Source organism: Martes martes (assembly GCF_963455335.1).
Source record: "Martes martes genome assembly, chromosome: 3".
Lineage (NCBI taxonomy): Eukaryota > Metazoa > Chordata > Mammalia > Carnivora > Mustelidae > Martes > Martes martes.
In genome coordinates this window covers 11,587,178-11,608,220 of record NC_137890.1, presented here as the reverse complement: position 1 = coordinate 11,608,220, position 21,043 = coordinate 11,587,178, and positions in this window count along the sequence as shown.

Below are 21,043 nucleotides of genomic sequence, written 5' to 3'. Positions count from 1 at the left end.
TCAGGAAGCCGGTTTAAGGGGAGGGGGCGGAACCGCTTCCCTTCTGGAGCTCAGCCCACCCAAAGGGTGAGCAGGGCCATCTCTCACCCGGGTTACCGACTGGAAAAAGAAGCCCCCACATCCACTCCTCTGCAGCACTCCAGGCTACAGGTGCCAAGACCCTCCAGAATACCGGAAGAGCCGGGGACTGCGGCTGGAATGGGGGCAAGGAAGTGTAAAGCCCCAATAAGCAGAGAAAGGTAAACTTGCGGGGTGTGGGGAGGGGGGGAGTTGAGGGAGATGACCACCTCACTTCCAGGAAATTTCCTAGGAGGGAAGGGGCAACAGTGGGGAGAGGACCCCAGACGGGGTGGGGATATGGAAGTTGCTGCCCTCCAGGATCTTCCCCTCTCTCCTGTCCAGCATCCACCACCTCTTAATCCTGCAGACCCAGCAGAGTCGTGCAGCTCGGCCTGGGCCCGACCGACTTAGAGGAGCGTGGAGGAGGTGGCCGACCGCCCGCCTCCCACCGTCCGTGGTCCCGCACTCACCAGAAGCACCGAGCCACGCACCACCTCCGACACGCTCTGCCGCAGCTCGGCCGCCGTGCCGGGCTTACTCAGCGCCCGGGTGAACTTCCGAGTCTCCGCCGAGGCAGGGAGCAGCGGCGGCTGCGACATCCTCGCCGTCACTGCCGCCGCTGCGCCAGCTCCCGCGGTCCGGCCCGGCCGCGCCGCCGCCAGGTGCGCCCTGAGCGCCCGGCCTGGCCCGCCAGCAGCTCCCGGCGCCGCCGCCCGCCCTCTCCCCCTGCCGCTCGCCGCGCGTCCTGGCGGCGCAACCCGAGCCGCGCCCTCCGCACCGTGTCACGCCCCGAGGCGCCCCCGGAGACGTCCGCGGTCCCCCGCACTCAGAGCAGCGCCCGAGCTCGCTAGGGGCAACCGTGAGTGTGGCGGTGGCGGAACCCCCATGCCACCGGCCTCCCTCGGCGGCCGCTCGCCGGGCCGCCTCCTCGGGGCGGGGTGTCCGGCGCGGGGCGGGGCGGGGCGGGAGGAGGAGGAGGGGCGGTGCGGCGGGACGGCGGGCCCGGCAGGTCCGCCCCGCAGGCGCTGCTAGGCGCCGGAGCGAGGTGGCGGGACGCGGGCTGCCGGACGGGTGGGGCGTCCTCCTCCGACCCCTCTGCTTCCCGGGCCGCTAGTCCGAAGACCCGAGGTGAAGGCCGCGCACGCCGCTGACAGCGCGCACGGTGTGGCGCTGGAGCGGGACCAAGTCCCCGAAACCCGCGCCTGTATAGTGGGACCCCACGCTCCGCGGCAGGGAGCGGGCTCGGTGGCACCACGCCCCCCGTGCGCCCGGGGCTCTGGGGTTTCGGGAAGGTGGACTTAATGCGGCGCCGAGAGAGCACAGCCGGATGGAGCGCCCTGCCCGGGACCGGGCGAGGAGCGCCCCAGCTCTCGGCAGAGGCGCTTCTCGGCCTAAAAGCCCTCAGGGGCGTAGCGCGAACGGCGGGGAGCCTCCGGGAGCGCCCCCGGGCGAGGGGCGGCGCAGGCCGGGACAGTCGCTGCGAGTCACGCAGACCCCGGCCCGCAACGGCGACCTGCTGCGTCACCTTGGGCGGGATCGAAACTTCTGAGCCTCGCCTATCTCTACTATAAACTGAGGAAAAATAATAACCTGCGCGAGGCTGAAGCGACACCTCATGCCTTCCTGCCGCCCCTCCGCGGTCGGGCGGGCCCGCAAGGCTCGGAGCCCGGGAAACCCAGAAGCGCCGGCCTGCGAGCCCAACGCAACCCAGGAGCTGGCGGCTGCTAGCGACAGCCACCCATCTCGGAACTTCCTCACACAGGCTTTACCGCTTTCCCATCCCTAAGGGGTCCCACCAGCTTGTCTCCCGTTCCCCTCTTTTCTGAGGAAACCCTGAGCAGCCTAAGCCAGACCGGGTCGGGAAGAGGGCGTACCGCGGGGGGGGGGGGGCAGGAATTTGAGCTGGGCCCCGAGCGCATGCTCAGTCGTCTGGGTTTGGGCGGGTTCCCGGGGCGGGGAGCCCATCTTATGGGTGACTCCGCTGATTGGCCGGTCTGTGCAGGCCACGCCTACTGTCTGCTGATGGACAGCTCCTCACCTGCCAGGTCGGATTCTGCAGCTCGCGGTGGTATCCTAAAGCAGGCCTTGGGGGAATCGCCGCCTCCGCTCCAGCCCAAGTTCCCTGAGACGTCGAAGCCTTCTTCCCCGCAAGGAAAGAGGCCGCCCATTTCTGGCCACCCCACCAGAAAGCCAAACACTGGCCTAGCTCGGAATCTTAAAGGGGTAGGGGAAACCCAGTCTCATGTAGAAAGCAGAACACCGCGGTTCAGGACTTCACGGGCAAGTCTGGCGTATAATACGACGGGAGGTTAGGCATGCAGTTAGCGCTCAATAGAAGCTCGCTGGATTGGATTGTTTTCCTAGTAGGTCGGAATGCAGGATGTGGCTCTGAGTGAGCCTGACAGGCTGGAAGGTACACGAAACAAGTCGTGAATGATAATAAAAACAATTCACACTAACCCATTTCCTCCTCAGCGATTTAAGGGAATAGCCTAGACATTTCCCAGGCCTCTCCTGTTCCTAGCGTAGAACCCGATGACCCCCACACGGTGAGGTGGGTGCAAGGCCCCTATCTCCCTGCCCTTCGGGGGGGCGCTTACGCTGTTTTGTGTGACCAGGCACGTTCCGCATTTACACCTCTGGGCCTCCCAGGGGTATGTCAGCTCCCTTCTTAGCTAAACTGTTAGATCCTGGTCTGAGAATCCTAAATTAAGATTTCCCTTCGGGCTTCAACTGAAGTAGTCCCAGGCAGCACAAACCTTTACCCCACTGTGTTACCTTAGCTCTCTAAACCGTATATACTAACATAGAAGGCAAACCGATTACGATTTTTTTTAAATTAAAAACAATAGCAAAAGTATACCGGTTGTGAGGTTTTCTTTTTTCTTCCTTTCCCTTTTTGTTTTACGAAACATGTAAGTTGGGGTGCCTGGGTGGCTCAGTGGGTTAAAGCCTCTGCCATCAGCTCAGGTCATGATCCCAGGGTCTTGGGATCGAGCCCCGCATTGGGCTCTCTGCTCAGCAGGAAGCCTGCTTCCCCCTCTCTCTGCCTGCCTCTCTGCCTACTCGTGATCTCACTTATGTCTGGAAAGTGAAGGGTTTCCCCAAACCTTCTCCTAATTTCACCCATGTCTCTACCAATTCTAAATTCCATGCTCGCTTACTAACTGGTTAGCTTCTAGAATGGGCAGATTTTCATTTAGGAAGCAGAGTATAAGGTGCTGGCAGTAGTTACTGACAATGCCCTTTTTATTTTTATTTTTTTAACTTTATTTATTTGAGAGAGAGAGAGAGAGAGCACAAACATGGGGGAGCAGCAGAGGGAGAAGGAGAAGCAGGGTCCCCACTGAGCAGGGAGCTGGACATGGGGCTTGATTCCTGGGATCATGACCTGAGCTGAAGGCAGATGCTTAACTGACTGAGCCACCCAGGTGCCTCAATGTCTAATCAAGTACAAGTTCTTTTTTTCTTTTCTTTTTTTTTTTTTTAGGATTTTATTTTTAAGTAATCTGTGTACCCAACATGGGGCTCAAAACTACAACCCTGAGATTGAGAGTCACATGCTCAGGGTGCCTGGATGGCTCAGTCAGTTAAGTGTCTGCCTTCTGTTCAGGTCACCTGGGATCAGCCCTGCATGGGGCTCTGCTCAGCAGGGAGCCTGCTTCTCCCTCTCCCAGTTCCTCTCCCTCTACCACTTGTGATCTCTTGCTTGCTCACTTGCGCATTCTCTCTCAAATGAATAAATAAAATCTTTTTAAAAAGAAAAAAAAAAAGCAAGCAGTCACATGCTCTACTGACAGAGCCAGCCAGCCCCTCAAGTGCAAGTTCTTGCAGTCAAAGAAGGAGGCATGGAATATGTGAACTAAGCCCAGGAATGCGGATTTTCCCAGCAACCCAAAGGTGAGCCTTTTTCTTCCCCCCCCCCCCCCCCCCGGTGAAGTGTGTTGTTAATAAATGGGACATTTCTCATGTTTAAGTTTGAGCAGAAACTTGTTCCTTACTGTTCTGGGTTGAATTGCATCTCCTAAAAAGACATATAAAATCCTAACCCTGATACCTGTGATGTGGTCTTAATTTGCAAATAGGGTCTTTGCACATGTCATCAAGTTAAAATGAGGTCATACTGGGGGCACCTAGCTGGCTTGGTCAGTGGAACACATGATTGCTGATCTCAGGGTTGTGAGTTTAAGCCCCACGCTGGATATAGAGATTACTAAAAAAAAAAAAAAAATTTGAATAAATAATTAAAATGAGGTCATAGTGGACCAAAGTGACTGATGTCCTTCTGAGGAAAGACACAGACACACAAGGAGAAAGCTCTGTGACAACAGAGGCAGAGATTGGAATGATGCGTCTACAAGCCAAGGAATGCCAAGGATTGTTGGCAACCGCCAGAAGCTGGATGGGACAAAGAAGGATTCTTCTCTTGAGACTTTGGACAGAGCACGGCCCTGCTGACACCTTGATTTTAGAGTTCTAGCCTCCAGGTCTAGAGAATACATTCTGTTGTTCTAAGATACCCAGTTTGTGGTTCTTTATTATGGCCGTCCTTGGATATAAATACACTGACCAAAAAATAAATAAGTAAATAAATAAATACACTTACCAAAGGCTCCTTTTTTTAAAATCCCCACCAGAGAGGACCTAGAATTGTCTAAGTTTTTACTACTGCATTAACTCTCATGAGAGAGGAGTCACCCCTTTATAGAAGGATGACTGCCTCCTCCAGGCCAGGGCACTGCGTGGAATGGAGACAGACGCCTGGTATTGGTTTCATGGAAGAGACATCCATCTACTTTAGCTTGAGGGAGTAACCCATCTTTGTTGTTCTGGAACCATAGGAAGAAAGGTTTCCTTTCTGTTGAGGATGATACTAGGAAGTAGTAGGAATGAAATGTAATTGCAGCCGGTTTTGAAAATTTGCATCTGAATAACTACCACACCCAAATCCTCATAATTCAAGCATCTTCCATGTTTTAATGATAACCTCCTACTGCATCATTTCCTTGTTAGGTTTGCTTTTAGGATTTCTAGGTACCTTAATGATATATAATTACTTTAAAATCTTTTCCTGCTTACATCTTGAAGAAGCGTATCTGTTTTGGGTATAGATAAAAAGCAACTGTAAAGACTAGGCAGTCCTGTGGATTGTAGCATCTAGAGAATCATTTTTTATTTTATCCTTGCATTGATTGAGTTTTTTAACATAAGCATCTATTATTGTTGTACTTTTTTCCATACAAAAGTCGGGTCCTTTATTTTACAAAAAATATGTTGGCCTCTGTTGTATACAAGGCACTACTTGAGATCAATATTTATAATAATAAAATTCTGAAGCTTCCTACAATCTGATGGTGAATAGATTGAGTTTTTTTATTGTGGCAAAATGTACATAATGTACACTTAAAAGAATATCATTCAACATCCTTTCACATATGAAGTCATTATGACCATATCCAGTTGTCTCCTATATTTCTCATAATCATTAGTATTTATAATTCAACTGTTTTAGACTTTAGCATGAAACATCATTTCATATTTGAACTACTTTTTTATAGTAAATAGATGCTTTGCTACAAAACTAATAATAAAGTAAGGGGGGGCTATTAAATTAGCTAGAAAAAAGGAAAAAACCCCTGTTTTTAAGATGGAATTTGTCACCAGCCAGATTCATTCTGTTTACCTTTCTTTAAAGGACAGCATCAAGGGGCGCCTGGGTGGCTCGGTCAGTTAAGCGTCTGTCTTGTGACTTCCACTCAGGTCATGATCTCATGGCTTACGATCTCCTGGGTCATGATCTCATGGGTCATGCTCTCATGGGTGGTGAAATGGAGCTCCAGGCGGAGCCCTGCACCAGCACCTTCCTCGGGCCGCATCTCAGGCTTCACACACAGCTAAGAGTCTGCGATTCACCTCTCCCCTCACTCGTGCATGTGTGTGTGTGTGCGCGCGCGTGTGTGTGTGTGTGTGTGTGTGTTCTCTCTCTAAAATAAATCTTTAAAAATAAAACGAAAGACAGCATCAATAGTTTGCTAATATTTTTCTAGAACAAGGAATCCAAATTGCACTTTTTAAAAAAGGCTGCGGAAATTGTTTCAAGAGATATTGTCTGACTTCCTTCTAAATCCCTAAAATACTCTATAGCTCTCTTTACAGAATAGTGTATCAAACTATGTGTTTTCCTAAGTTTAACCATCTATTACCCTGAGATCGTGAGAAAAGTCCCACATCCTATCCTCCACCTTCATAATAAACAACCAGAAATGAATCCAGTCTGAGTTCAGGGCTCTTGGGGGTTATCCTGGTGACCCCAGGGAAGTGGAGACCTTGTTCTGGAGTGCTTAGAGTTTCCTCTTCTTTCCTCACGCAAAAAAAATGGTTCTGGCCTTGGGTAGGCAAATGAACTCAGAAGAAATCAGAGTTCATTATCAGCTCCTCCAAATTTACTGTACCTCGAGTTTCGGGGGGTGGTGGATAGTAAAGAAGAATTCAACTGGAGTGAACTTATCTGATTTCTGAAACTCTGGGGCTGGTCTGACTGGCGAGGAAGCCTTGCCGTGCTGAGGGACCTGGATGTGGGCCCTGGTCTGTGTTCATTATTCCAGGGTGGGAGCCCTTCACAGACTACAAGCACGACTACATATCAAAGCTGCAGTTTTTTACTGGAGTTCATTAAAACATGGGGCTTCCTAGCTCTTCAAAGACAATCAGGAGTGTGGGCTTGGGTTAGTTTTGTCCACGAGTGCAAACTGTGAAAACACTACAGGTGTTGGAAGAAAGAAAGTGTGGAAAGAAATTTCCATATATTGAATGAGAAAATACAAATATTTTACATAAAGGATGGGAAAAAGAAGATTGCACAGAACAGCCTGACTGCTAGAGTTGTATTTGTCAAACTGCCCAGACTGTGTCCATTTGCAACCAAATATTTGTATAGAGCTCATTGGATAGAGTGACCTCAGTAACCATGCGAACTACAGGGGTGTTACCTTGAAAGAAAATATGGCCAAATATTTTTATCTTACCGCTTGTATTTTTCTAAGATTTATTTTAGTTTATTTTTAAATATTTATTTATTTTAGAGAGAGAGTGGGCACAAGCAGGAGGGGCACAGGGAGAAGGAGAGAGAATCTGAAGCAGACTCCACACTGAGCTTGGAGCCCAGTGCAGAGCTCCATCTGACGACCCTGAGATCATGACCCGAGCCAAAACCAAAAGTCTGATGTTTAACTGACTGCACCACCTGGGTGCCCCTAAGATTTTATATTTAAGTCATCTCTACACCCAACATGGGGCTCAAACTCACAAACCCGAGATCAAGAGTCTCATGCTCTACGGACGGAGCCAGCCAGGCGCCCCACCAGTTGTATTTTGTAATGTTTAAAACACATTTATTATGAAGTACTTGCATTCAACACAGCGGTTTACCCAATGATAGACCCAGTGACACATCTGGCACCTCCTGTAGTTTCTCTCTTTATAAAATTTTAAACCCACAAATTCTTCCCACTATGTTGCATTGTGAGGGTATGGAGGAAGTAAAACACTTACCGAGATAACAGTGTCATAACCAAACTTCTTGTCCTAGCCTATTCTCTCCGCGAAACTACAGGTTTCTGGAAGTGTTAACCAACACCTTCTCTTCACTTACCTTGACACCCCAATCCCAACATTTCTGCCACCCAACAGAGAAAAAAATTCCACCTGCATCAACATCCCTTTTGAACAAACAAAAATTTATCATGAAAGGTGAAGGATAGTTGAGCTAAAATACAAAAACAAAACGTAAGGAATTTTTAGTAAAATGATTCTTCTAGCAACTTCTACAGATTGTAAAGGGGCAACCTGTGGGATTTCTTCCTTCAGATTTTTTTCTTTCATCCTATTTTGATTTTTGACTCTTTTCTGAGTCACTGAAATATTGCTTAGTTCATTTAGAATGATCTGTCATTTTCTAACATCAAAATACAAATGTTTTACTCTTTTCATTGTCGTGTGTGTGAAATAAGCTTAAAATGATTATTAGAGATAGCATTAGGAAGTAACTATTTCTGTAGAATTTTACCTTTACCCTCATGTTATTAACTGACACAAATGTATTCAGTCAACATTTATTGCGCATCTACTATGTGCTATGTATAATTCTAAGCACCGGATAGATAGCATGATTTTTTTAAAAGATTTCATTTATTTATTTGACACACAGAGAGAGATCACAAGTAGGCAGAGCAGCAGGCAGAGACAGAGGGAAAGCAGGTTCCCTGCTGAGCAGAGAGCCCTATGCGGGGCTCGATCCCAGGACCCTGGGATCATGACCTGAGCTGAAGGCAGAGGCTTAACCCACTGAGCCATGCAGGCGCCCCAATAGCATGATTTTTGAAAGATCAAAATTTCTGTCCTTGTGGAGCCTTTATTCTAGTACAGGAGACAGTCAATATGGAAGTCCAGTAAGTCAAAAAGGAAGACTATTTGGCAAAGTCAAATATTGAGGTAATTAAAAAAAAAAAAAAAAGCAAGGGAGGGGCTAAATGATCAACAGTTATTAGCTGTAAAATATTTAGGAAGTGTTCGAAGAAATTGTCGCCAGAGCTATCTGCTATACACACAGAGAGGGTCTAGATTGTGCAGTGAAACGTACCCACCCAAGGCTTGGGAGATATTCCATCACCAACTTGTCCCTCGTTTTTTCTTTGAATTAGCCTCAGATTTTCATCCTCTTTTAACTGCTCATCACCAGCAGTTTTGCTTTTATTTGTGAACATTGTTGATAATCTAAAAAGACCGAGCGTCGCCAAAGGAACACATTGTTTATTTCATCCTTGGTCTGGAACGTGTCGTCCAGGATACCACTAACACTCTGTAGGGCTCATACTGCACCTAAGCTCATCGTGTCATCACTTAATGAAAGAGTCGGTGGCTGACGTTGAGTGAAAATTGTCTTTACTATCATTGACTATCAACAACCTATTAGTGGTATAGTAGATAGAATCACGCAATGATCATATATAATAAGGGTGAATGCATACTCATTAGTTTGGTTTAAAAAGGCTGTTGCTGAAGCCCAGTCTGACCTTATCAGATGAATTCCCACAATATTCCTGCAAGATAAGTAAGTTAAAGTTCATGTCACACATGAAGTGTATAAACACAAATAAGGATGTGTTCCGAGGTGACTTCTTATCTCTGCAAACAGGTAAGATGGGACTGGTGTCTCTAGGCCATATCTGAGGAAGTAACTAGAGCTTTGTCCTCAATGATTTCCATTATAGAGAAGGCTCTTGAATGAGCCAAAGCAGGAGAAATCAAGGAAGGAATTCTGCTTAATCTTTTTTTTTTTAAACATTTTATTTATTTATTTGACAGAGATAGAGAGAGATCACAAGTAGGCAGAGAGGCAGGCAGAGAGAGAGGGGGAAGCAGGCCCCCCGCCGAGCAGAGAGTCCGACGCGGGGCTAGATCCCAGGACCCTGAGATCACGACCCGAGCCGAAGGCAGAGGCCCAACCCACTGAGCCATCCAGGCGCCCCGAATTCTGCTTAATCTTAAAAAGTCTACCCGAGTTGGGGCGCCTGAGTGGCTCAGTGGATTAAGCCTCTGCCTTTGGCTCAGGTCATGATCTCGGGGTCCTGGGATCGAGCCCCACGTCTGGCTCTCTGCTCAGCGGGGAGCCTGCTTCCCCCTGTATCTCTGACTACTTGTGATCTCTGTCTGTCTGTCTGTCTGTCTCTCTCTCTCTCTGCACCAAATAAATAAACAAAATCTTTAAAAAAAAAAAAAAGTCTACCTGAGTTGATGAATGGAGATAGGATCTAAAAGCCAGTTTCCCTCGAAAAAGATTAATATAGCACAATTTGCACAATTCTTTAAAAAAAATAAGAATAAAAATACAGAGTTTAAACAGATGGGAGGGCATCTCAACAACAAAATAAGTGAGAATCGGAGGAAAATTGGGGTTAGGAGAGGATTATGTCTCTTAAAAATATACCTCTTCTCACATCAGAAAAATGTTGATCTCTAAATGCCTTTTTCAGGCTTGGGCTCTGGACGAGACGAATGTTGGCCAGGATAAATAGTGGAAGAGCAGAGCCAAAGGGAATCTGGTGTGGCATCTCTGAATTAGACCCAGAGGAAATCTTAAGGCAAAATTCCTTTTTCATTTGGGAAAAAAAAAACCTCAGTGTCTAAAAGGGCAATGATTCTGTTGAGGACTGGCTGCCTAATTTGCCATCATCCATGTACTCTGTTCAGGACTGGCTCCGGTCTGCAGAGCCCGGTGGAAAATAAAAATAGGGAGCCTCTTGTTCCAAAAGAATTTCAAGAGCCCAAGGGTCCGTCCAAGCACAGTCCTGGAGGGCCCCTTTCCTTTAGAAGATCCCAAGGCATAGGTAGGCTCAGAGTTAGCGGGCGGTGGCTGTTCATCAGCCAGCAAAGGTGAAGTTCCATGTTTTAGCACCAGGTCCTTCAATACCAGCTGTACCAGCTTTCATGTCAGTGAGACACTAGACAGACTGACTTTAAAGTCTTCTGGCACATGATAGAATGAATAAGTACACAGAATAGATCCTCTTGACTCGGAGAAAGGGGAACACTCCTACACTGTTGGTGGGAATGCCAGCTGGTGCAGCCACTCTGGAAAACAGTATGGAGGTTCCTCGAAAAGTTGAAAATAGAGCTACCCTATGACCCAGCAATTGCACTACTGGGTATTTACCCCAAAGATACAAGTGTAGTGATTTGAACGGGCATGTGCACCCCAATGTTTATAGCATCAATGTCCACAATGGCCAAACTATGGAAGGAGCTCAGATGTCCACCGACAGATGAATGGATAAAGAAGGGGTTCTATATATGTACAACGAACTATTACACAGCCATCAAAAAATCAAAATCTTGGGGCGCCTGGGTGGCTCAGTGGGTTAAGCCTCTGCCTTTGGCTCAGGTCATGATTTCAGGGTCCTGGGATCGAGCCCCGCATTGGGCTCTCTGCTCAGCTTCCTCCTCTCTCTCTGCCTGCCTCTCTACCTACTTGTGATCTCTCTCTCTCTGGCAAATGAATAAATAAAAATCTTTTTAAAAAATCAAAATCTTGCAATGACATGGATGGAACTAGAGGGTATTATGCTAAGCAAAATAAGTCAATCAGAGAAAGACAATTATCATATGATCTCTCTGATATGAGGAATCTGAGAAACAAGGCAAGAGGATCATAGGGGAAGAAAAGAAAAAATGAAACAAGATGAAACCAGAGAGGGAGACAAACCAAAGGAGACTCTTGATCTCAGGAAAAAACCTGAGGGTTGCTGGAGCGGAGGAGGGTGGCAGGGAGGGGGTGGCTGGGTGATGGTCACTGGGCAGGGTATATGTTGTGGTGAGCGCTGAGTATTGTGCAAAACTGATGAATCACACACCTGCACCCCTCAAACAAATAATACATTATATGTTAATATAAAAGAAAAGAATAGATCCTCTTGACTCATGGGATAGATAAATGCATGTGTATACAGTAAATTCTAAAAGCAGAAATAAACAATAAACCTACAACGCTGGGATCTATGACATCAACCAAAAGCAAGTTTGAATAAACGGATGCTGAGGACTTCAAGAGGGAGAAAAGGGGAAACCAAGACTATTCAGAAGCACCAAGCAGCCATCCTGAGAGGCTTGGCCAAGCCGTGTTCCACCCATGACCGTGGCAGTGGCCATGAAAAGAACTGAAACAATAATGCTGTAGAAATGTTGGCCCAGCAAAACCAAATCCCAGCCAGAACTTAAAAATATATTGAGGGCTTCACACCTATTCAGATGGCTACTGTCCAAATCACAGAAAATAACAGGTGTTGGCAAGGATGTGGGAAACCGGAACCCTCATTGTACTGTTGGTGGGAGTAGGACAGCTGTGTGGAAAACAGTACAGTGGTTCCTCGAAAAATTAATAAAAGATCCAATGATTCCACATCTGGGTATATATCCAAAACCATGGAAAACAGGATTTCAAACAGGTATTGGTACTGCCGTGGGTACAAAGCAGTATTATCCACGATAGCCAATAGGGGAAACAACTCAAGTGTCCAATGATAGAAGAATGGATGAATAGAATGTGCTGTATCCATACAATTCAGCCTTAAAAAGGGAAGACATTCTGATACAGGTAACAACGGGAGAGCCTTGAGGACATCATGTTAAGTGAAATAAACCAGTCCCCAAAAAGGCCAATATTGTATAATTCCACTTTGTAAGATGTGTAGTCAAATCCACAGAGACAGAGAAAGTAGAAGGGTAGTTGCCAAGGGCTGGGTGAAGGGAGGAGTAAGGAGTTAGTGTTTAATGGTACAGAGTTTCAGTTCACAGGGATGAAAAGGCTTTTGGAGATGGATGGTGATGGTTATACAACGGTGTGAATGCACTTAATGCCGCTGAATGGTGTGTTTAAGAATGTTGAAGACGGTACATTTTATGTTATGTATATCTTACCACAATTTAGAAATATATATATATGGGAAGCTTATAGAGGTACTTTTTTAGAAAAAGAATACAAAATTATAAATTTCATATCGGTGGGGGGGGCACCTGAGTGGCTCAGTGAATTAAGTGGCTGACTCTTGGTTTCGGCTTGGGTTGTGATCTTGGGGTCCTGGGATCGAGCCCCCTGTTGGGCTCTGTGTTCAGTGGGGAGTCTGCTTGATGATTTTCTCTCTCTCTCCCTCCACTCTTCCCTTCCCTGCTTATGCATGCTCTCTCTCTCTCCCTTTCTCTAAACGGGTGAATAAATCTTGAAAAAATTGGGGAGGGTATGCATTGTGGTGAGAGCTGTGTGTTGTGTAAGACTGATGAATCACAGACTTGTACACCTGAAACAAATAATACATATATGTTAATTACAAAAAAAAACCTATGCTAAAGAATAAAGAATACAATGTAAAAAATAAATAAAATATATATTATATAATATATATTATATAGATAATATGATATAGATATTATAATATAATATAGATATTATATTTACATACCTTGTATTATACAATACAATATAAATATTATATTTCTATACCTTGTATAATACAAGGTATATACCTTGTATTATATACATTATATTATATTATATATATATTATATTATATATATAATATATTATATTATATACCTTGTATAATACAAGGTATATACCTTGTATTATACAAGGTATAGAAATATAATATTTATATTTATAGTGTGTCAGCCAAAGAGTGACTATTTAGCATAAGGAAAGATCACACAAAGGACTATTTTTAAAAGCTACCAAATGCCACACAAACATCACAAATTTCAGAAAAATAGCAGTGTTGCCACTTAACGAAATTCCTCCTGCATCTATAAAATACTTTTTTTTTTTCCCTATAGTTTTTGCCTTCATACACTCGGATAGTCTCTTCAAAAGGCAATGATTTTGTGATATATTTTATAGCAAGAATAGAAAGAAAATTCAGTATTTTCTTAACTATCCTTCATTGAAATTCTTTTATAATTGATAATTTGAGAAGTCTTTCTCAACTTTACAATTAGTTACTAGTCACTCCTTAGAACTCTCTGGGATTTCATCAGATTTGGAGGAAGCGCTGAGTTTCTTTCATACATGCACTGTAAGATTTCAGAGGATTTTAAGGTTTCTTTGTGTCAAGGTCTTTGAACTGATTGTCTTCAATAGCCAGTCTGTCAACAGTGTCCTCATTGTATTGGAGTATTAAGAGTTTATTCATTTATTTTTTAAAGATTTCATTTATTTATTTGACAGACAGAGATTACAAGTAGGCAGAAAGGCAGGCAGAGAGAGAGGAAGGGAAGCAGGCTCCCCGCTGAGCAGAGAGCCCAATGCAGGGCTTGATCCCAGGACCCTGGGATCATGATGTGAGCCAAAGGCAGAGGCATTAACCCAGTGAGCCACCCAGGCGCCCCTGGAGTATTAAGAGTTTAATGTTCTCCTTATCAATCTCAATATTTCATGTTTAATAAATAAGAATTTAAAATTATTTTCCAATGAGTTCATATAATTCACAGCTCTTCATTAATCATATTCTCAATCCAAATGCCATTAATTTCTCTCAATAGAATATCCCTTCCTCATAGCAAGTGGCTGGATTCAGTATGATCTGAAAGTTTTGTGTTATGCTTTCCTTCTTGATGTCAGAATAACTTCTACTAACTTAATGACTCCTTTTAATTGTTTAGTTTCATACCCCATTAATGTTTAACTGAATTTTCTCTCCTTTTTAATTTTTTTTTTGAAATATTTATTTATTTATTTATTTGAGAGAGACAGTGCAAGAGAGAGAGCATGACGGGGGAGGGGAAGGACAGAGGGAGCGGGAGAAGCAGGCTCCCCGCTGAGCAGGGAGCGGGATGTGGGCTGGATCCCAGTACCCTGGGATCATGACCTGAGCCCAAGGCAGACACTCAACCGACTGAGCCACCCAGGCACCCTCTCCTTTTTTAAATAAATGAATTTAAAGAATGTAGAATAAGCTACCCTTTATAGACATCTAAATAAGTGTTTATAGTTTCTTGTGTGGGTTTTTTTTTTTTTAATGTTCCAAAACAACTCTCTAAATTGCAGTTAATATGGTGTATTCCTAACTCAACCTTCCCTTGGCAAATCCCAAAACTGTCCATGAAAGAAGCCCGGGGTGGAGAGACCCAGTGGGCTTAATGGACGGCCGTTCGAGGATCTTCCTTCCACGAGTTTGAAACACCTTCAGGCCACAAGAACACTTTGCTAGGGTCTTCCCAAGGCATCGGAAAGGGCAGGGCGCAGAGGGGTCCCGAAACATAGGCAAACCCACTGCTGCCACCCCTCTCTGTAGAAGGGGCACCCTAGAAGCAAGGACCAGCCAACAACGTTGGCAGCTGGCCGGTGGCTGTACCATAGCTGGATCTTCTCTCGCGTCCTGACAGCCGGCCCAGACTCGCGCTCCTCCTGCGAGAGCCGAGCCGGGTGTGATGAATTCCTCGCTTCTTCCCATGCCTCCCCCTCCCCCTCCTTCCTCCAGCTGGCGGCTCTTCCACGCCTCGTGCATTCTGGGAGAGCACGATCTGGGTCCCTGCTGTCGCTGACAGGTTTCATTAGCCTGATGGAAAGGTTTCTCCTGCTCGGGCCCTCCTTGGGCAGCTGCCGAATCTCTGTCATCCTCTCGGGGTGCTGAGTCTTAGCTCAGGACCACAGGGACCCCGAGCCGCCGCGGTGACGTCTGTGGGATGCGGGGCGGCGGGGAGCAGTCAGCGGAAAGCCGACGGGGGACCACGCCTTTTGGGTCACGCAACGAAAGACCGTATTTTGACCCATGAAAGTAACAGCCCCACTTCAAGTGCCCCAGATCGAAACTCGATTCTCTGACCTCTCGTTGCTGCTCGCCGGAGCAATCCGGAGAGTAACCCGGAAGATCGGGCAGCCCGCAGGCTTCAAAATGAGGCGACAGCCGAACTGTCAGGTGCATTATCAATGCCTCATAGTGACAGTTTTGAGCACGTGCGAAATAGACCTGCACCCGCAATGCCAGGAATGCTCGGTTCAGAAGGCGGCCCGCTCACGGAGGCCGTTATTCTCTCCTCAGGCTTCCGCGTGTCTCCCGAGTCCGCTCAGAACATTTTCCGGAGAAAAATGAGCACCCTGTCTTTTGCAGGAATCAGACGCTGTGTAATTTGGGGGAAGACTTCCTGAATCACACTGTCCTCACCTGGAAAAATGAGAGAACCACTACGGTCCCTCCAGCTCCAAATTTGAATTCTATACAGCTCTACCCACGCCCAGAATGTTCGTCTTTCATCTTTCTCTCTTTCTCCTTCCCTTCCCCTCCCTTCCCTGTCCTCTCCTCGCCTTCCCACTTCTTTCTTTTTCTTTCTTTCTTTCTTTTTCTTTTTCTTTCTTTTCTTTTCTTTCTTTCTTTCTTTCTTTCCCTTCTTTCTTTCTTTCTCTCTTTTTTTTTCCTTCCTTCCTTCCTTCCTTCCTTCCTTTCTTTCTTTCTTTCTTTCTTCCTGCCTATGGGCTTGGCCTTTCACTTTCCGTATTTACATAGCACATCAGGAAAAAAAAAAAGTTTAAGATGCAGTTCTATCATCGGGTGTAGACATGTTGCGACAAAAACCCTTGGAAATGGGAAATCCCAGCCCCTGGCCATAGTCCCAGGCCTCAATTTTTGGGGAACCTTCAGGCAATATTTACTATTTAGTCTTTGCTGTAGTCTTTATAAAGCAGTGGGTTGAGCTTCTGACTCTTGATTTCTGCTGGGGCATGATCACAGGGTTGTGGGATCGATCCCCATGGCAGGCTCCATGCTGAACGGGGAGCCTGCTTGGGATTCTTTCTCTTCCTCTGCCCCTCCTGCCGTTGTCTATCTCAAAATAAACAAATAGAGAAATAAAGCAGGAGTCCCCCAGTTTTTTTGTAAAGGACTGTGCAGTAAGTGTTTTAGGTTTTGTAGGTCACAAGGACTCTGTTGTAACTTTGCCATTATATTGCCAAAGCATCCATTGACAATATGTAAATTAATGAGCATGGCTGTGTTCCAATAAAACTTTATTTATGTACCTGGATACTTGAATTTTATATAATTTCCACTTGACATGAAGTACTATTCTTCTTTTTAAAAATTTCAAAACAGGGCTGCCTGGGTAGCTCAGTCAGTTAAGCATCTGACTTCAGCTCAGGTCATGATCTCATGGTCCCAGGATCAAGCCCTGCATCCAGCTCCCTGCTCGGTGGGGAGCCTGCTTCTCCCTCTCCTCCCTGCTCCTGCTATCTCTCTCTCTCTCTCAAATAAATAAATAACATTTTTTTTTTAACTTTCAAAATGAAAATCCACTCCAAGTTTATGGGCCATATAAAAACAGGCAGCAGTACAGATTTCAACACAATACTTATCTAAATTACAGCTACTGCTTTTGCAGAAATTGCAGAAATTTGACAAGCTAATTCTAAACTCTTGTGGAAATTTGGGGAGTCCAGAATAACCAAAATAATCTTGAAAATACCAAAGCTAGAGTAAACAAGACTGTGTGGTATTGGCATAAGGACGGATAAACACACTACAAAAAAAATTTGCAGAACAATATCTCATTGATATAGATATAAGAAACCTTCAAAAATATTAGCAAAATATTTTAAAAACATTAGCCTGGGTGGCTCAGTCATTAGGCCTCTGCCTTCGGCTCAAGTCATGATCTCAGGTCCTGGGATCGAGTAACACATCGGGCTCCCTGCTCAGCGGGAAACCTGCTTCTCTCTTTCCCACTCCCCCTGCTTGTGTTCCCTCTCTCGCTATGTCTCTCTCTGTCAATTAAATAAATAAAATCTTTAGGAAAAAAAATATTAGCAAAGAGATCCAGAGACATCATGACCAAATGAGGGCTATCCCAGGGGTGGTTCAATATAATCCGTCCCGTTAACAGAATGCAAAAGAAAAAATCTCAGGATAGTACCATTGATGCCCAAAAAAGTGACAGAAGTCAACACTCCATCATGATAAAAACTCTCAGAAGAGTAGGAATATAAGGGAACTTCCTCAACTTGTAAAGAACATGGACAAAAAAGCTACAACTAGCATTATACTTTGTGACAGAAAACTGAATGTTTTCCTTACAAAACTGGGAACCAAGCAAAGATGCCTACTTTTAGCGCTCTCATTCGGCATGGTGCTGGTTGCTCTAGCCAGGACAATAAAGCAAAAAAAGGAAATAAAAGCCATACAGATAAGAAAGGAAGAAACAAAACTCTCCCTGCTTCATAGTCCATAATTTTCTTCTTAGAAAATTACAAGGAATTTACAAATATATCCTTAGAATAAATGATTCTGGTAAGGTCTCAGAATACAAAATAAATATACCAAGTCATTTGTATTGCTTCCTATGTGCAATGAAAACATAGATACCAAAATTAAAATATAAAACTATTTATAATTGCTCAAAAAAGATATAACACTTAGGTCTAAGTCTAACAAGACATGTTCAGGGCCTCAAGCTGGAAACTGCACACTGCCAGTGAAAGAAATGAACTATCTAAATAAATGTGTTCAGGGACTAGAAGACCAAATATAGTGAAGATATCAATTCTTCTCAAATCAGTATACACAGTCAATAAAATTCCTATTTAAAAAAATAACAAAAGTTTTTGTACATGTAGATGAGATCATTTTAGGATTTCTTTTTAAGATTTTTTTTTAAAGATTTTATTTATTTGACAGACAGAAATCACAAGTAGGCAGAGAGGCAGGCACAGAGAGAAGGGGAGGCAGGCTCCCTGTGGAGCAGAGGGCCCGATGCGGGGCTCGATCCCAGGACCCTGGGATCATGACATGAGCCAAAGGCAGAGGCTTTAACCCACTGAGCCACCCAGGCGCCCCTAAGATTTTATTTATTTATTTGAGAGAGAGAGAGACAGTGTACATGCATGAGCGGAGGGAGTGGCCGAGGCAGAGGGAGAAGCAGACGCCCCGCTGAGCAGGGAGCCCAACGCAGGACTCGACCCCAGGACCCCAGGACCATGACCTGAGCAGAAGGCAGACGTGCTTAACCAACTGAGCCTCTCAGGTGCTCCTATTTTAGATAGAAATGCAAAGGAACCAGAATAACTAAAACAAATTTTTAAAAAGGGGAATAAAATGGGAGAAATCAGTCTACCCAATTTTTAGACTTCTTATATAGCTAGAGTAATGAAGGCTTTGTGGAATTGGGGGAAGATAGACAAAAAAATCAATGAAATATAGTCAACCCAGAAACAGACCCAGGCAAACATGCCAAATTGACTTTTAACAGAAGAGCAAAAGCACTTCAGCGGAAAGATGGTATTTTCAACAAATAGGGTTAGAACAAGCAACTGGACATCGTCAAAAACGAACTTCATCCTCTGTCTCATACCTCGTATAAAATGAACTCAATACGAATCAAAGATTTAAATGTAAAACATAACACCATCAAAAGTTTAGGAACAACATGAGAGAAAATCTTTGGGATCTAGGACTAGGCACAGAGTTTTTATACTTGACATCAAAAGCATGATACATAAAAGGAAAATTTCATAACCTGCACTCCACGCAGACATTGCTGACACTTTCTTGATAAGATACGGTATCAATGGAAAGTTTTCTGGTAACACCAGGACTCATATTCCCTGTGCAGACGAACCTTAAAGGGCTTACTGACTCAATATCATGGATTGCAGATGTCCAGTTATTTAACTAGAAATAACCAAGGTCACGTATTTGAAGACAACGACCATCACTGCGAACGCTTTGCCAGTAATTTTAAGACAGGTTTGTATTTCAGATCTGTGAAAATGTTGAGGTGGGGGAATGTGCAATTCAGTAGTTTCTACGGCTATTTGAGTCTAGTGTGCCTTTTTTTAAGGCACCATGAATGATGTGGATGAGTTGGACATCCTTTAAGGCATCCTGGAACAGGACCTTCTCGCACACTCACACGCAGCCGTTCAGGGAGCGCTCCCTCTTGTGAAGAGAGAAGGTATGTAGTCTTTCATAAAACGCTTACAGCTTAACTAATAAAAGTGTTGCTGGGTCCAAGAAACAATTATGAATAATTGCACGTAACAAACATAATTATAAATAAATGTGTATTTTACACGTACGTGATCATTATTCATTTACAGGGCTGAGATTTCTTCATTTGGCGTTGCTATTATAGTGAACTTACGAAGAGAGAAATAGTTTAACGTTATCTCTTTAAACGCACTTGATTAAAATCAACCCTGGGGCCCAGTACATCCAATGTTCAATTATCTGCGGTTTGTCAAAGATGAGTTGACCTTTGAAGCTGGTGTATAATAGATTCTAGCCACTTCTGACATTGAGGGGAGGAAAAGAAGTACAACCAGCCCTACGGGAAGTGGTGATGGAATTTGCAGAGGTGGGACGGTTCTTCCCCTGCTCCTCCTCGCCTCTTTAAAATTAGCTCCTACTGGCCTGAAATGCTCTTTACTTCTTCAGGCAATGCCACTTGCCTGTAGGACGTCTCAGTGTCCTAGTGCTATAGTTACAACCTCTATTTATTGAAAGTGCACTGGGTACCAGGCCCTGGACTGGGTATTTTACAGGCAAAGTGCAAGTAACCCAAAGAAAGGCTTATCATGATTCAGTTCAAGCAATAGCTTTCTGACTTAGTAATTATTTATGCATAAGGTCCCAGGGGACTAGGATAGTTGTTCTTAAGGGGAGCCACTGCAGCTCCGGAAGACCTTTTTGGGAAATTATAGAGTATTGAATTTGTTTGTCTGTTTGGCATGAGGAATGGGGCTGCATTTTGAAGTTAGGAGCCACGGATGCTAGAGTCAAAGCTGCCCCGTGTAGGTGTTAATTTTGGTATCGCATAAAGGCACTAGGCAAAGTTTGTAATTATCTAAGCCCGGACTCTAACTCTGTTTTCCATATAAACACCAAAGTATTTTTCAATCGTATTTTTTAAATTTTTTAAATTAACATTAACTTGATTTGGGGGATGCATAATTTTAACACACGTATAGGTTTTCATCTACTCATTTGCCATCTGCATATATACTGGTTTGTTTGTTTTTTTAAGATTTTATTTACTTATTTGACAGACAGATCACAAGTAGGCAGAGAGGAAGACAGAGAGAGAGGAGGAAGCGGGCTCCCCGATGAGCAGAGAGCCTGATGCGGGGCTCGAAGGCAGAGGCTTTAACCCACTGAGCCACCCAGGCACCCCTGCATATATCCTCTTTAGTGAAGTATTCAAGTCTTTGGCACATGTGTAAGTTGGGCTATTCATTTTCTTTATATATTCTGGATTCAGGTCCATTATTAGATGTGCAATTTGAAAATATTTGCTCCAAGCCTACAGTTCCTGTTTTCCTTCTCCTAATAGGGCCTTTTGTAGAATTTTGATGAAGTCTAATCTACTAATCTTTTAAAGGATTATGGTTTTGACATCATGTAAAAGAATTCTGCCTAACTCCAGATCACAAAGGTTATGCTGACTTCTAAGA